Below are 17,935 nucleotides of genomic sequence, written 5' to 3' on the forward strand. Positions count from 1 at the left end.
GTAGATTTACTGTAAGCACAGAACACAGCAAACACAACCAGATCCATATATCGCAAAGTAGACCAGCCATAGACAGAAACTGTAGCGGTAAATTATAGGAGATGGGTCAAAATATTGTATGTAAACCTTATATATCAGGTTTTGTCTCATATAGATCGATTTTTACTATGTATAATTAGGTAGTTTATAATGCAATTTTAGTGTTAATGTACCGATTGCCTAGCTAAAAAGCAACTTTTCTAAAAGTTTATTTCCAATTTCTCAGTAACAGTAAAAGTGCCTCTCTCGATTTTGAAAACTAGTATACAGAAGAAAATCAGAAGTGACAAACAACATGTGTGCGTCACCCGGAAGGTTTTGGGTACTGGGCCATTCAACTAGCTGCAGCTTACACTCGTCGTAAGATAGTTTTAACACACATCAGAAAGCCAAAACCTAAATACGTCATTATCACCAAAAATTTGCTAAATTTACTATTTGGAAATACTAATCAACATTTTGGTAATAATTGTTGTCGATAAATATTTCAAGAACTGAACTGTATATTCTATGCTAATTTAAATTAGCATTTATGTAAATGTGAATCGTGTCTATTTATTAAACAGTACATCACAAAAATAGTTTAATGAAATGTAATAATACCATCTATTACATGCAAACAGCCTTAGTTCAGTCTGATAGATCATACGTAAAGATGCATAGTAATTTATAAAATCTGTTAAAAAAAAACTCCGTTTGAATGGTGGACGGATAGCTCAGTGGTTTGCACACTGGCCTTCCAATCCTGAGATCGGGGGTTCGATCCCCGGCAGCTACTCGGGAATTTTCAGAAACGCTTTTCAGTGTTTCCCACCCAACTGGAGGTGTACTGGTTAGGAACCCAGGCAATCCTAGCGTGTATCAGTGCTATACACTAGGCAAGTTAAAGAACCAGGCTGTCTATTCGCAACGAGCTAGGGTAAGTTAGCTGGACAAGCCTGTATCTGATTTCTGATCTCTCTGTCGTGGGGGCTTTGTCTCACTCTGTCCCTCTGGTCAGATCGCTCTGTGTCTGTACTAGTAGTGGATGAATTATGCGCCCTGTGTGGCTGCATTTGAACTATGTAAAGCACTTTTGAACGTGAAATTGATCATGAAAAGGGCGCTATATAAATCTGGTATAATAATAATAATATGAAGCATTTAACGATTTGGTTGAAATTGTTCATGAGAGATAATGAAATATGCAACACTTTAACCCCCCAGATGAATTCTATTTCAATAAATATGAATGTTCTCCATGGTCCGAAAGGTCCAGACAATATATCAGGACTGAGTCCAAGCATTTTTTTATCCTGAAAACTTAAACATACATTTGCCTTGTTGCATACGGTTGCATACGGTTAGAGACCAAAGTCCTTCCACAATTTTATGAAAGTTTTGACTAAGACTTTGAATAATGTTTGTCTTATATCTAGAAAATATACATTCGTATATTGTTGTTCAACCTGAGTTCAAATATATTATACGATTACATACCTTAATGCATTGAGTAAATGTCGGACAGCAATTGGGTTAGTCTAAAGATAGCCAGTTCGATGATATTTATCTTGCATCTGCGGTTTTTAACTTCGGAGAAGTGAAAATATTTCAGTAGTTCTTTTTATTTCGACCGACACATTAAGCTGTCATAACTTTTTAAACATGTGGCTTCTGATGTAAAAGAAATGCTCATGTCAAATAAACGTGGCATCTTTCAACATTTCTTTTATTTCTATTTTCACGTTTACAGATTTGTTATTATCCATCATACTAAAGTTGTTATAATTTATGCAGATTCTATTGAAACAGAACTGTTAATTAGAAACACACTATGTCTGTCTAGAACATTTACATATTTGATGGAAATTAATTTTTGAGTGGCTCATAATGGAAACACATCAATTATCCAGGTAGAAAGTACGTTTAATTTGTTATTTATACTTCAAAAATATTACATGTACTTTTTAAAAAATAAAGACAGATACTTTTAAATGAAAATGCTGACAAGTAAACCTTTTTCTGTATATTAGTTTATCTTACAAAACACTTAACGTATCACTGAAAGGCAAAAAAGCTAGGTAACACATCAATTATGTCTCAGTTGTCCTTATATCCCTGTTCCTTCGGGAATTGTTTACATTATCGTGCATAATTAACCACTTTTGTTGGAAATTAATATATTGAAGCGTACAACATCCATCTTAAACAAACTAGCTTCCTATGAAAAAGAAACATTAATCAATAATTACATCAAATTCAAAACATGTGTTCTCATGAAATTATACTTTTCTATGCACGTTGATTGAAAGAATCTTGAAGCTCATAAAGTGTCAATGAATGTCACTTGTAAAGCAGAAAGAAATGTAAAGATACAGCAATAGAGTGGGTCGTTTGACGACAATGTCTTTACTGGTTCCTATAAGCCGGCTGTAGATTTCAAAGAAAAAAATAGCATGCTCAATGCAAATATAGAATAACTATTCTGGTCATAGAAAAGAGATTTCATAGCTTGAGTTGTTTCGCTCATTGCTCATGTGTGCACGATAACTGATTTAGTACATTATTGCCGTCTGCAGAACGAACCGGTGCGTTGGAATATTTTGACTTACCGGTCGATATTCAAGCGTTTTCCAATATAATCCACCATCCTTTTAATTATTTTTGTTTATATTGCTTTGTTCTTTTACTGTGAATTTATATTTATTACTATGTACAGTTTTGTAAGCGTTATGCTTGATATGTATGTTAAAAGAATACAGATATTGGTTTTATCGGTTTTATCCGTGTTCGATCTTACACACAGTGAAGAGTTACACGATTAAACTCTAAGGAAAGTTTCAGATTTCCCGCCATTTAATTTTAAACAATTTTAAACGCATTTATTTTATATTACATTTCCACCACTGTATCTTTTATTTGCTTGTGTTCTTGGTGTATGATTGTTGTCGGGCCCGCTTGCGGTGAGCTCAATGTAGTCGTCACTTTCGCGGGTCGGTGTATGTGCATTCGTCCGTCCATGCGTCCGTGCGTGCGTGCGTCCGATTTTGCCCGGACCGTAACTTTGACATGCATGGACTAATCTTGTTTATATTTGGCTTGAATGTTAACCTGAACAAGAAGGAGTGTCTTGCGCAAACCCCATGTTCTTATCTCAAAGGCCAAGGTCACAGTTGGAGGTCAAAGGTCAAATTGAAGTTTGTCCGGAGCATTTCTTTTTTCATGCTTGGTGGGATTTTAATGTAACTTTGCATGTATGTTTACCTTTATGAGACGGAGTGTCATGCACAAGAATAAGGTCCCTAGGTCTAAGGTCAAGGTCACACTTAGAGGCTAAACGTGCTGGCGGGCTCGACATTCTGCCCGTGGGCATGCAGAATGTATTTCTAGTTATACTGTCTCTTTGTTATTTTGTGTAAATATCAGTCATTTACACGTAGATACTGTGCTGCAGTGGGGTTTCATTTAATAGGCGAGGTTGTGTTCATGGAGCATTGCTATTTCTATTTGATCTTGTATTTACTTTTGTACTTAATCGACAATTTTTACAGTTGTAAAATACTTTCTGTGTCGTATAAATTATAATAAAACATGCCGATTAAAATAAGTCCGAATGTTCTGGAAATTTGCAACGTCATTGAAAGGTATATGTTACACTATAACGGGCAATGACGTTAAGTCAGAACAGAAAGTGTGGTCATGACATGCTCCCATTGTCGGCATTAATTCTCCCACTTTGATCGTACACAAGCATTGAATTGTACAATATAAACCTACATGAAACCTATCCCTATCCTTTAGTCAGTATATAATACACTCAATGGGTGCACACATCCCATGAGAGATTAATGCTTGCGATATTTTCATACCTTTTTTAGCTCAACAGTCACAAAGTGACAAGGTGAGCTTTTGTGATCGCGCGGCGTCCGACGTCCGTCCGTTCGTGCGTGCGTCCGTAAACTTGTGCTTGTGACCACGCTAGAGGTCACATTTTTCATGGGATCTTTATGAATGTTGGTCAGAGTGTTCATCTTGATGATATCTAGGTCACATTCAAAACTGGGTCACGTGCGTTCCAAAACTAGGTCAGTAGTTCTAAAAATAGAAAAACCTTGTGACCTCCCTAGAGGCCATTTTTTTTCAATGGATCTTAATGAATATTGGTCAGAATGTTCATCTTGATAATGTCTACGTCAAATTCGAAACTGGGTTACGTGCGGTCAAAAACTAGGTCAGTAGATATAAAAATATAGAAAACTTGTGACCTCTCTATGGGCCATATTTTTCATGAGATCTGTATGAAGATTGGTCAGAATGTTTACCTTGATGATATCTAGGTCAAGTTTAAAACTGAGTATCGTGTCGTCAAAAACTAGGTCATTAGGTCTAAAAATAGGAAAACATTTTGACCTCAATAGAGGCCATATATTTCAATGGATCTTCATGGAAATTGGTCAGAATGTTCACCTTAAGGATTTCTAGGCCAAGTTCGAAACTGGGTCACGTGCGGTCGAAAACTAGGTCATTAGGTCAAAAAATAGAACAATCTTGTGACCTCTCTAGAGGCCATATTTTTCAGTGGATCTTCATGAAAATTGGTCAGAATTTGTATCTTGATAATATCTAGGTCAAGTTTAAAACTGGGTCACATGAGCTCAAAAACTAGGTCACTATGTCAAATAATAGAAAAAACGACGTCATACTCTGTTCGAAACTGGGTCATATGGGGCAGGTGAGCGATTCAGGACCATCATGGTCCTCTTGTTTTGTTTATATTTTGTTGGGTTTAGCGTCGCATCGGCACTATTACAAGTCATATGCCGACTTTCTTGCTTTGATGGTGGAGGAAAACCTCAGATGCCCCTCCATGCATTTTTTCACAGGATGCCTGAGTAGAACCAGCGACCTTTCGTAAGCCAGCTTGATGACATGAAGTCATACCATTTGTGAATATATTATGCTGTAATTAGGGATGATACATATAGTTGATTCTTGAAATAAATCCCGCTATTCAAAGATACGTAGTCTAAAACATTTCCTTTATACAATGTATAGATTCTAAGCGCACCACAATTGATAAATATTCCACAGCTATACAGTTGTATTATGGTCACCGATATATATAGTATATAGTATAGTATATATCCTAGTATTGAAATATAATAAACAATACTATGATTAAATGCTAAGGGGCTTTCAGCTGAAATCTTCCAAAGATTAACTGCTATCTTTCAATTTCCAAACGTGAACCAAACGTTTAGATTATAACCTTAATGTTAAAGCCTAACTTGGTGTACACACAGAATTCCTGTGAGTCCAAAACATCTTTCAGTTTTGTTTCGCAAATATGGAATATTTATGCATAACACATGGCCAAATATGTTCAGAAATTCTGCTGTATTATAAAATGGAAAACAACGTTGTGATGAAAAACCAGAGTGAACGCTCCAATTATTGACGCTTCATTTGCATAATACATAAACATTCTCTTGGGACATACTGTTCAATCAATTCGCACAAACTTACATAGTATTTGCAGTCAAATGATGGTCTGATATAATATCGTCTATTTTGTGTCTCAACAGCTATTGCAGCTTTATCAGCTATTTCCCTTGGGGCTTCATGAGACATTCTCAATAGGCAATAATAAGTACCATATGCATCTTTATCACTTGATTTGAAGATTGAATACTGCTTAAGCCGGTGCTAGGGGGCGTGGGCAGTGTTGCATTTTCCATTACTGCTCATGAACAGACTCAATCAAACCGAGTCTGCAATTTTCACTGTTTGCTTTGTTTTCGGTGCTTCCGAGGGATCTACATTCCAGATTTTATTTACTTCACAACAGCGGGTGTTAAGTGCTGTGAGGCGGCCGTAAAAGTCGCCCCGACTTCATCTCAGTGTTGTTATATTTCCTGGTTCTTCGGGATCATTGATTTCAACTCATTTAGATTTGAAGATTGAATACTGCTTAAGCCGGTGCTAGGGGGCGTGGGCAGTGTTGCATTTTCCATTACTGCTCATGAACAGACTCAATCAAACCGAGTCTGCAATTTTCACTGTCTGCTTTGTTCTCGGTGCTTCCGAGGGATCTACTTTCCAGATTTTATTTGGTATAATCAAAGATTTTTGTCCTTGTATGCCACCGCTGTCATACATATCTTCTAACAGAATAAGAGACGATGCTATATTCCCTATTCCTGTAACAGCGTTTTCGAAAACGATTTTTAGAATTTGCAGCAAAGAAAATACAGCTTTCTGAACATTAACTCAAATAAGCATATATTATATGACACTTTGCAAGAACGTGCTACAAACAGCTCAGCCAAATTTCATACTTTTAAATATGCTATAAAATGTTAAAGCAAATTGAATACTTTGAATACTAAGGCGCAGACTAAAATGTTTCCGTTCTTGTTTTATTATATCTCCCACATGTAGTGGGGTTTGTACTGTCTGTCAGTCCGTTTATTCGTCCGTCCGTCTGTCACAAAGTTTATCCACGCAACTCCTCCAACACAACAGGGGGAATTTACACAGAACTTCCGAGGAGAGACCATTATCAAGCTTTACTGTGCAAGTCGTCGGCATTGTCCGGTTCGATGATTTTCAGTGGAGTAATGGCCCTTTATTCGTCACATTTTAAGTTTCGTCCACTTCTCTTTTATTAACCTTACGGGAGTTATCAGTATCAAGCTTCAATGTGCATGTTGTCGGCATGTTCCTTTTTTCCCCTTTTTCAGTGAAGTTATGGCCCTTGATATGGCGTAGTTTACCTTGTCCATGCAAATTGATAATTGCCAAACCTAGTTGTGCATATCGTCAGTATGTTCCAATTTGATGTTTTCTAGCAAAGTTGTGGCCCATTGTTCATTTTACGATGTCTTAGCCACTTCTCTTATAAGATTTTGTGGATTTACAACAAAATTTACAGGCGTGATTAGTGCCAAGTCTTATTATGCATATTAACGGCATGGTCGGCTTCAGTGATTTTCAGCAAAGTAATGGTTACACTATTACGCTGAATTTCACCAAACCTCACAAGTGATTTATATGTAGCATAAATGTCCATATTATTGTTATATTCTGATTAAATGGTTTTCAGCGGAGCCATAAACCTTGATCTGTCTTTGATCTGTGCTACTTCTCCTGTAACACTAGTTGGAATTCCACCAAACCAAAAAAGGAGTTGCCACTGCCACACCTAGTAGTGTTTATCATTGTAATGCTATGGTTCAGTGATATGACTGTTAATTCGTGTCATTTTACAATTCCTGTACGGTACAATTAAGTGGTCGGACACATTAGTTTTACGTAAAAAACAACCTCTAGTTGAGGAAACTGTACATACTCTCTCACATGCTTATCTTCTTGATAAGTTTCAGTTGCTAAAAAGACATAATTCCAATTTTGGACTGTTTTTGAGTCGGCTATAGGCTGAAAGCCTTTTGACGAGTCCTTGCTATCCAACGATTCTCTAAACGGACCAAATAACACAGTGAAGGGATGTAGTTCCATTAGATTTCTCAAACTTCAAACAGTTCACTGCATGAATGAAGTTAAGTTGTGTCAATTCCCTTTGCTATGACTTGTAATTGTGCAATTCTCGAATGTAACTCATTAAGCGTAAATGTGCATTTTAAGAATTGCGCAGGCTTACAAAGCTTGGGTAACATCCAGCGAAAGACAAAAAATACTTCCAGCAGGGCTCCAGATAAGATGCGTATTAGCGTAAATTACGTATAGAAATAATGCAAATACGCATGTCTAATAATTTCTAAGCGTATAAAAACGTATATAAAATAAAAGAAACGCACACAATGCTTTTTTAAAAACAAAATCTGAATCGTCTGGATGCGTTAGGTAACATAGCCGATCAGCCTTAATTCTCCTACATTGAACGTAAACACGCATCGTATGAATTCTATAAACTTTGCATGGGTTGAATTTTGCAGTCAGTAAACGGATAAATTATCGGAAGAAGAAGCTCTTACGGGTTTGTTTAGTTACTACTGATATGAAAAATGATTTTAATTCTTATTTTTCGAGAAATAAACAAATCGGCGAAACATTAAATTGTATTTTCTTGTAGTTTTTGAAATCGAAAGTAGATCGTCTATGTTTGGCGAAACGAAACAACTTTTTTATGAAAAGATTTAAATAAGAGGTAATTTAACCGTAAACTTCAATGTCAGATACTGCCAATTGCTGCTAAATGTCTTCGTATCATCACAATTTGTAAAATATATTGTTCAAACTGGAGAAAAGTGTAATCGTATCCGGATATAATATTTTGGGTAAATATCGAGCTGTGGTATGAAATTTTAAGAAAAAAACTAAAAACAAACTGAAACTGGTAGACTATACTGTCAGTACATCAATCATTAGCCGACTCAGGCCATTTAGGCCTCTGATTTTTCAGTTAAAATTAAAATTAAATTCTCATAAGCTTCCATGCGTCAATACGATTTGAGGCTACACAAGAATTTGACTTTCAGAAATTGTCTTTATTATGCTCCCTGAAGGCGAAGTATATAGTCGTCCGTCCTTCCGTCCGTCCCTCCCGCAATTCTTGTCCGGAGTATTATTCAACCACTAGTTGGAATTTGAAACTTCATAGGCTCTTCCCTTTCAAGAGGAGATGCACATATTATCTTCATTTACCAGTCAGCTGATTTTTATTGAGTTATCGCTCTGCGATTATTCAACATTTGTATACTTGTGAACCATGTTTATGTGCGGAGTATTCTTCAGCAACCTTTGAATAGAATTTATCGAATATTCATAGGAAGCTTTACTCTCAAGAGGAGATGCGCATATTGTCTTCGTATTCCGGTCGGTTGATTTTTCACTGAGTTATTGCCCTTTGGTTATTCAACATTAGTATATTATAGTACCATTTCTTGTCCGGTGTATATCTCAGCAACAACAATATGATATTTATCGAAACTTCTTAGGAATCTTAACTCTGAAAAGGAAATGCGAATTCTTTCGTGTTTCGGTCGGATGATTTTTTTCCCTAAGTTACTGCCCATTACGTATTAAACATAGTATGCTTAAGTACCACTTCTTCTATGGTGGAATATTTCTTCCGAGAGGTAACAAGGTAGATAAAACGATAATATTGTTAAAGTTTGTTTACAAGAATATCACTTTTAAGTTTCAAAATATATATTTTTATATATATTCTAAATATCGTTTGAAGATTTTAGCAAATACAATTTATAAAAATCGCTATTCGCCATTGTAACTGAACAATTATATTTGCCAAAGTGTCATGCAGCAGTTTTTCCCACAAAACTGTTTTATTAGTTATTGTTTTATCTTAGGTATGCACTATGATAACAAATTAATTCATAATTCAGAGCTTGTCTGTGACATGCATTGTTTGAAATCTCAAATGTTTGGTCGTCGAAAGAAATATAATGTCAAAATTCCATTAGATTAGTCTGCGTTATATTTCATCATTAAGCTGCTAATGTTTACGACTGTACATACTAAAGTTCTTTTATATGCTAAGCAAAAGATGACGTGTTAAATTTTTCATTCCTTAACATAGAAAACGTAGACAACATTTACAACAAAGTATATTTTCAAACCATTAATTCAATCGTGTTGAGACAACGTTATGAAAAATGTAGTAGAATAAATAACATTCTTTGACAGTTGTAGGAAGTAAAATAAAATGAAACGAAATTTATTGTTATTTTTGGGATCACATTGTTTTTAGGGTATGGTGCAGAAAGGAAAAAAACGTAAAATAAGCATAAAAGTGAATAGTAATTATTAGTATGACATACAAAGTTTTATTTAATGACTCATAAACTCTGTTTATCTGATTGGTCGCAAATTAATCACCGCAAAAAATAAACTGATCATATAGTTAATGACTTCCAAAAGATTCAAGTCACTCAGTGAAATGAAAAAAAAAATGAACAAGGCTTCCGTCTATGGGTAACCTTTTACACAAGATCTTTCTTGGTTGCATTCTTTTACAATGGTCTCTGCTTGAAAAAAAAAACAATGTCAAAGACTAAAAATAAATATTTTTCTTAATTTCATGATCTTTTTAGTATAGTTAAAGTGGTATAATCCTCTATCATGTCCATAAATAGATGCCAAAATTATGTGACACGGTTTCTTCAGATAGTGAATACTCTTTAAAATGCGTAACCACAGTGTGTCAGTCTGTCAGCCTCGTTAAAAATTGATGATGGTAATTTATTTTTAGCATGCTCAGGTGAGTTATTGTGATCGCTCGATGTCCGGCGTCTGTCGTCTGCCTGTCTTGTCTGTCGTGTGTCAACATTTAGCTTGTGGATGCAATAGAGAATGTATTTTTCAACTGACCTTCATGAAATTTGGTCAGAATAATAACCTTGATGAAATCTAGGCCGAGTTTGAAAATTGGTTATCTGGGGTTAAAAACTAGGTCACTAGGTCAAATCAAAGAAAAAACTTGTGTATGCGATAGAGGCTGTATTTTTCAATTGATCTTCATGAAATTTAGTCAGAATGATTGACTTGATAACATCTAGGTTGAGTTTGAAGGTTTATTTAGGGTCAAAAAGTAAGTCACTAGGTCAAATTAAAGAAAAACATTGTTTATGCAATAGAGGCTGTATTTTTCAATTGATCTTCGAGAAATTAAGTCGGAATGTTTGCCTTGATGATGTCTAGACCGAGTATGAATATGGATTATCTGGAGTCAAAAACTAGGTCACTAGGTCAAGTCAAAGAAAAACATAATGTATGCGATAGAACCTGTATTTTTCAATTGATCTTCATGAAATTTGGATAGAATGATTGCCTTGATAAAATCTAGGTTGAGTTTGAATATGGATTATCTAGGATCAAAATACAGGTCACTAGGTCAATTCAAAGAAAAACCTTGTGTATGCGATAGAGGCTGTATTTTTCAATTGATCTTCATAAAATTTGGTCAGAAAGTCAGAATGTTTGCCTTGATGAAATCTAGGTCAAGTTTAAATATGGTTTATCTGGGATCAAACAGTAGATCACTAGATCAAATCAAAGAAAAACATTGTGTATGCGATAGAGGCTGTATTTTTCAATCGATCTTCATAAAATTTGGTCAGAGTGATTGCCTTGATAAAATCTAGGTCGAGTTTGAATATGGGTTATCTGGGATCAAAAAGTAGGTCACTAGATCAAATCAAAGGAAAATCTTATGTATGCGATAGAGGCTGTATTTTTCAATTGTTCTTCATGAAATTTGGTCAGAATGATTGCCTTTAAAAAATCTAGGTCAAGTTTGAATATGGATCATCTAGGGTCAAAAACTAGGTCATTAGGTCATATCTAAGAAAATACTTTTTTAATTTCAAGAGACCACATTTTTGGTCCAATCTTAATGAAAATTTGCCAGAATATTTGTTTCCATGAAATCACTAGGTCAAACATGTTTACACTGTTATGGTGTGTTTCGCAGGTGAGCGACCTAGGGCCATCTTGTTTTAAGTGTCTTTTGTGTATACTTGTTTTGTCATTCAATTAAACTGCATTCTAAAGATTCAGTGTTCAAGTTCGTGCCTTTTTACATGTATTGTTATAATGATAAGTCGCTTAAGCTTTTAACGATCATCAAATGGCGTTCACAAATATCGTGTGTATTTTGACTATAACGCTTAATTCGTTTGAGTATCGCTCTTATTTTGCATCTCAACTTGAAGAAGAGTTTCTTCACTCTTTTGATAGTACAACTTGCATCAGTTTTATAAACAATTTCGCTGACGTTTTATAGAGTTCACATATGAAGCCATGGTATCAAAATATTGCCACTTTGGACAACGTGTAATACTGTTTACAGTATTTTTTAAAACCATCTATAGTGATAAAGAAGGACAAATATCCTACAGGAATAGCCATTTTCCTAGAATGCAGCCTCCCTAAACAAAACACTACAGCAGTGACGAATGTGATTGTTCATCAGATACTAATACAGGACAGTGTTGATTTAAATGTTTTAAACGTTGCATAAATTGGGAGAAAGTTTATTGTTTTTATTCTCCATATTGTATAATTATGGTATGATACATCTAATTCATTGATTGTCCATATTCCTGTGCTGCTGCCATATATATCTTTTTATGTGTATCTCTAACGATATCCCATTGATTCCTGTCTTTTTATCATCACATTAAGAACAATTGATACTTTTATATTATTTTTTTTGTTTTAATGGCATATTCAGACATGAAAAAAGGACAAAATTTATATATAGCTTGCACATAAAAAAATGAAATGTTCCATATAATATGAAATACTTTTGTATGCTATCTAAAATATTGATACTTTTCTTCGCTCTTATCAACAGCATATATATGAGCATGATTTTGTATTTGACTTATATTCTCATTCCAGATGTACCTTCTTACAATCTCATCATAAGATGATATATGAATCATAATTATTGCAGATATTTAGACAACCTCAAGTCTTACATTAAAAAGAGTTCTGGCCTAAATAAGTGTTTCAATAGTTTTTACGATAGATGCCGCTTATGTCAATAAAATGCTTGTCGTAACATTTTGAAGAAAAAATAAATACAATACAATACAATACAATATTGGTTTATTTGTAATACAAGGCCACCGGCCCAAAATACAATCAATATGGCATTAATTATTGTACAATGTAATGACATTATATTTAAAATGTATTCTTTAACATTCTAGATATACTGTTTGAATATAACAACAAAGTTTATTGAGTCTGGAAGAAATTTACCAAAGTTTTATCATATTGCGAATGAAAAAGTAAACACTCAAAAACTGTTCTATGTAGACTGTTAACATATCTTAAGGATATTGACAGAAATGTGTTGAGAGACTGAGTAGGACCTTTTATACTTGAAATACACATAATCGATACAGAAGTTACAGTAATTTACTAGAATTAGTAACTTTGTATTTATTCTGAAAAAAGTCAGATATTACATCAATAATCACATAGGTAACGCATTATTATAACATTTTAATAATAATGATAACTGTTCACGTACATCATTTTTAAGCTTTGTCTAACACAGCTTAAGGAGTTTGTATTAATATTCTTTTAAACACAGTTTATTTAAAGCAGGTTCCGTTAACACTATTCAGTCTGTGCACATGTGCTTATATCTGTAAGATGTAAAAGTTACATATTTAAGTCTGATATTCTCGACTTCCTTAAGTCGAAAGCGTTAACTAAGAATCTCGAAAGTGAGAAAATACTGTCTGTTTCGCAGTCACTCATTATTCTTATAAACAGCTGTTCACAAATTATCGAAGATGTCCATTCTCGTTTAAAGTATCTTTCTCTTAATGTATGGTATAGCGGACAAATTAATAGAAAATGAATCTCGTTTTCGATAGTGTAAATGTTCATACTATGGCAGTGTGGACAAAATCTATAATTCCTATCAATTTTTAAATGTCTTCCTTTTTCTATCATAAGAGCATGACTAGAACATCTAAAATTCGACAACATATGTTTTTGCATATACGTGAGTGGTAGAGATAGGTATTTCTCCGGGTTAAGAGCACACTTATACAGTTTATAAGACAACGATTTCGACGAATTGTTAATGTCCGAGGATAACGACTGGTAAGCACAATCCCTAAGTCTGTTTGTAAAAACTTGTAGGAAAACCGACGGGTCGCCAACGTCGTTTGCGATCCACACATAACCAAATCCATACTGGTATAGTAAACGTTTTATATAAGTTGCCCATGTTATGCGACCAATTTCATCTAAACGTTTTAGCATGAAATAGCACTGTTTGGGGTACCTCTCTCTTGACATATGTAATAATTTAGTCCAGTATTTGACACATTTTGAAATGTAAGTTACTGACAACGGATATCGTCCACATTCACTAAGGGCAAAGAAATTTGCAACATTTTGGTTCATGCACGCTAGTTGTTTACAAAAACGGACTTGTACTTGTTCGATGACTGAACATTGTTGATATCCCCATATCTCTGCTGAATATGTTAAAATCGGTTTAACAGTTGCATCAAATAATTTAAATGCGTCTTTATGATTTAAATAACCAAAGTGTTTTTGACATTTAAATATTGCGTTTACAGCTTTATTCGCTTGTAAGGCCAAAGTTTCTTGGGTTTTGGACCAACAAAGTTTCGGCGTAAAAAATGAACCGAGATACTTGTACCAAGAGACAACTTCGATTTCTCTCCCTTTATATGTCCATTTCTCGTTTCGTCTTAAATAACCACCTTTTCGAAAAACCATTATTTTTGATTTTTCTAAGTTTAGTTTCATCCCTGTTTCATCGCAAAAGTCACTGACGGCATTAATTTGATGCTGAAGTTTTAAAACTGTTTCTGCAACCGTTGACACGTCATCTGCGAACATCAATGCAAACACATCCGGTATGTCATTTGTAATAAAAATTCCGGTACCACATTTCGTTTTAAGAAAGTTGATAAGTCATTGATAAAAAGTGAGAAAATATTGTCGAACTAACACAGCCTTGTTTTGTACCAATTTCGCACGGGAAAAAGTCTGTGATACCGCCATTTGTTTTAATACAAGATTTCAGCTGGCCGTACATTGATTTAAATACTAACAAAAGTTTACTATTTTCATCAATACCTTTACGTACTAAACTATTCCAAAGCTGAGTATGTATACAGTTATCATATGCTTTCATATAATCAATGAAGAAAACATAGACACGTCCTTTCCTTTTCGATAAATACTTTTGTATTATAGCTTGCAAATTAAATATATGTCATGAAGTGAATAATTTCGATTTTACTTCTAGATTCGATAGTGTTTTTTTTTTTTTTTTTTTTGTTGTTGTTTTTTTTAGTTACAATTAGTATGCTTTAGGAGAATCAAACATTACAATAAGAGGTATAAGCACTTTGTATTTGTATTAATAAATAAGCACAATAAAAGTCATGGTAGACGTATTTAACTTGTCAAGCGTACTTATTATCATTGGCACATTTTCGTTTCCTGCAAATATTATTGAATGATTGCCTATATGACGCAAAATACTTTGCATAAGTTATATACATTCCTTTTAGTATATTATAATGTCAGTCTTTGGATATTTAACAGTAGATAGAATAATAATAGTAATACCCATTCAAGTCATATGCCTTTTTCTGTATCATCTGTGTTGCATACTACGTTTTGCACCACAACACGTCAACGTTTCTGACATTTACTGTTATAATGAGAGAAGAATGTTGGTAAATTTCAATTTCAGTCATATATGTTTTGCATATTTCGTGCTCAAGGTGTATTTCAGTGCCGCACTTTTATTGTCGGAACCAACAATTTCATTACAACCTTTTAAGCTTTAGCCTTCAAAGCGGTCAGTATAAACAAAAAAGAAACCTGAAAGTGAATTAAGATCATAAATAAGAATAAAATACCTTCAAGATATAGAGACCATAAATTGAACGTTTCATTTGGGGAATTTATATGTATGTTATATATCATACCAAAATACCAGTATACATTGGTTTAATATAATGAAATGGTGCATAATAATATCATGTCTTTGACGGTATTCATTTCTTGGCAAGTATAACTTTGTAGATAATTATGTTGTCGTAGATAGTCCCGTATTAACTTCCGCATGTAGAAATACATTTAGGAATTCTTGCCACACGCACAAAGCATACAGATTGCCAGAACAGTTAATTTTATTTCCTCTGTTAATTGTTCTCCTGAGAAGGAACACTTAGAATTGGTAAGTCACACTTGATTGAGCAACTGACCTCGAAAGCTGTTGTCATTATAAGCTGGCCAGTCAAACTCCGTGACCTTAGAAATAACCTCTGACGTTCAAATTATTCGTTCCTAATTGAGGCGACTCTCTAAGTGATCGCGCTCCGCGGATTACATATTACTAAACCTGAGGATTGAAAAGTGACTTTGTTGAAACATGCCAAACATCTTATTTGTCACAAAATTTAACATACTTCGTTACCTTCGTATGCATGGTCAGTATGTGAAAACAAACCCCATTGCGACATTCTAACTGTGCGCAAAACATTCACGCATCGATGGTACACTACATGTGGACATGGACTGACCGAGTCAATGTGTATAGTCAGTTTTCTTAATTGCCGTATTTATTCAACTGAAAGTGGTAACGGATTTACTTTGTTGTTGGACTTAACAACTTATGTTAGCATAAATACTTCGGAAATAGCGGACTTGACATTTAAGGCAGTATAAAACAACATAGTTCTTTTTCAAAATTTTAGTTTTTCGCATTTTGGTACAGAAATAAATCCACCCTTGGTGTAAAATGTAACGCACCCGCGGACGCTTAAACGGGGAATAAGGAATGTCAATAAGATAGAATGGTCTTGTCCTTGTATCCGGTCCTGGAGTTCCACACACTGATGACCAATATTTAAAACAGACATTGCAACCAAAACTTTACAAAATGATCATTATATATTTATATAGATGTGCACTAGAAGGAACTTTTGCTACGCTTTAACTTGTAAAAATTATAATTTATAAATCTATTCCACCCATATGAAGATATAATTATATCAACAATAACATGTCTGTGAGTGATATTTTCGTCAATAACTTTGAAAAGAAAACGTAAATTGACAGTTTGATCAATTTGAAAATGAAATTTATCAAGTTTATTCATTCGAAGAATATTTATTGAAAGTTATGCAACAGTTTGAAATAAATGTGATATAATTTGTTTTGAAATGGATGCATTTATTACAACGTTTTGAAATAAACATCCTGTAGTTCGTAAAATGTTCATGCATTATAATCAACTGCTAAAGATGGTATTTTGCTTATACTGTTAACCGTTTACCAAGTACATTTTATATAACAATAATACTTTGGTGATTAGAATGTGTTAGATTAATTTTTGTTGATTAAAATTCCTGGATATTACTTTGGTGAAGAGTGAGAATCTGTGTAGAATTACAGTGTTAGCATCCTTAATTGAAATTCTTATCCCATAATGGAGATTGAATCTAAAGTGGTGAAGCGGGGAATATTTTAAAGGCAACATTCACAAAAGCCCAAAAAAATAATTTTGCCTACAATTTGACAGATGAGGAATTTCATGATTAAATTCAGCTCCTTTGAAGGTTTGGCCTAAGAGGGTTAATATTATGGAAACAAATAGTTTGCTAACAAATTATCTGAACTAGTTTAAATTTGGCTATCCTAAAAAACATGTTTTCAAATGAAAAAAAAAATCTAAAAATGAAAGTATTTTTGCGACTGAGCTGAATCCCACTGACGACTTTTAAACATGTCTCTACTTTGATTTTGTAAATTAAACACTCAAAGCTAAATTTATTTCTCCAACTTTTGTCACGTCAATTCCCAGTACGCAATATCACTTAAGGAGTATCGTGGCTTGTTTCCACAGTTTGAAAATTATCAAATTCTGTGCCACAGCGGACAGACTTGTTAACATGTTTGCAGTAAATCATGCTCCCTAAGCGAATTTCTGTTACACATTCGGGAAAATAATTTCCATGTCACTCATGTATTTTCATGCCAGTTATATACTGTTGATATTGAAGTACATGAAACATTATGGAATATCTTTAGTTTGTTATACATATATCATTCCCCTTAAGGCTATACTTAATTGATAACTTATTGTTTTTTACCTAGTTCTGAAACATCATATATATTGTTTATATTCTACGGTGTTCCAGAAGGTTCTATCACAATACTGATACACAGAATGTGACAATTATTTTTAAAGTCTGGATTGTTCTCTGTTTTTCCAGAATCTTCTTTTTATTCTTGTAAATACGTGAATGTTCTGGAACCCTCCATGATACTTTGAATAGTAAGCTGTCTGAGGACAGGGTAGAGCCTAAAGTACGAAAGTATTGAAAACTTTCCTGTATTTCTTTATAACAAAATATTA

The 17,935-nt window shown here is 34.0% G+C and overlaps 1 protein-coding gene across 3 annotated transcripts in view; it reads left to right on the top strand.

The window, feature by feature from the left end:
- LOC123532215 (ligand-gated ion channel 4-like) overlaps positions 1 to 17,935 on the top strand; it is a 265,041-nt gene that overhangs the window by 137,291 nt on the left and 109,815 nt on the right. The gene's annotated exons all lie outside the window — the stretch shown is intronic.

The sequence above is a fragment of the Mercenaria mercenaria genome, chromosome 11 (genome assembly GCF_021730395.1).
Source record: "Mercenaria mercenaria strain notata chromosome 11, MADL_Memer_1, whole genome shotgun sequence".
Taxonomy (NCBI): domain Eukaryota; kingdom Metazoa; phylum Mollusca; class Bivalvia; order Venerida; family Veneridae; genus Mercenaria; species Mercenaria mercenaria.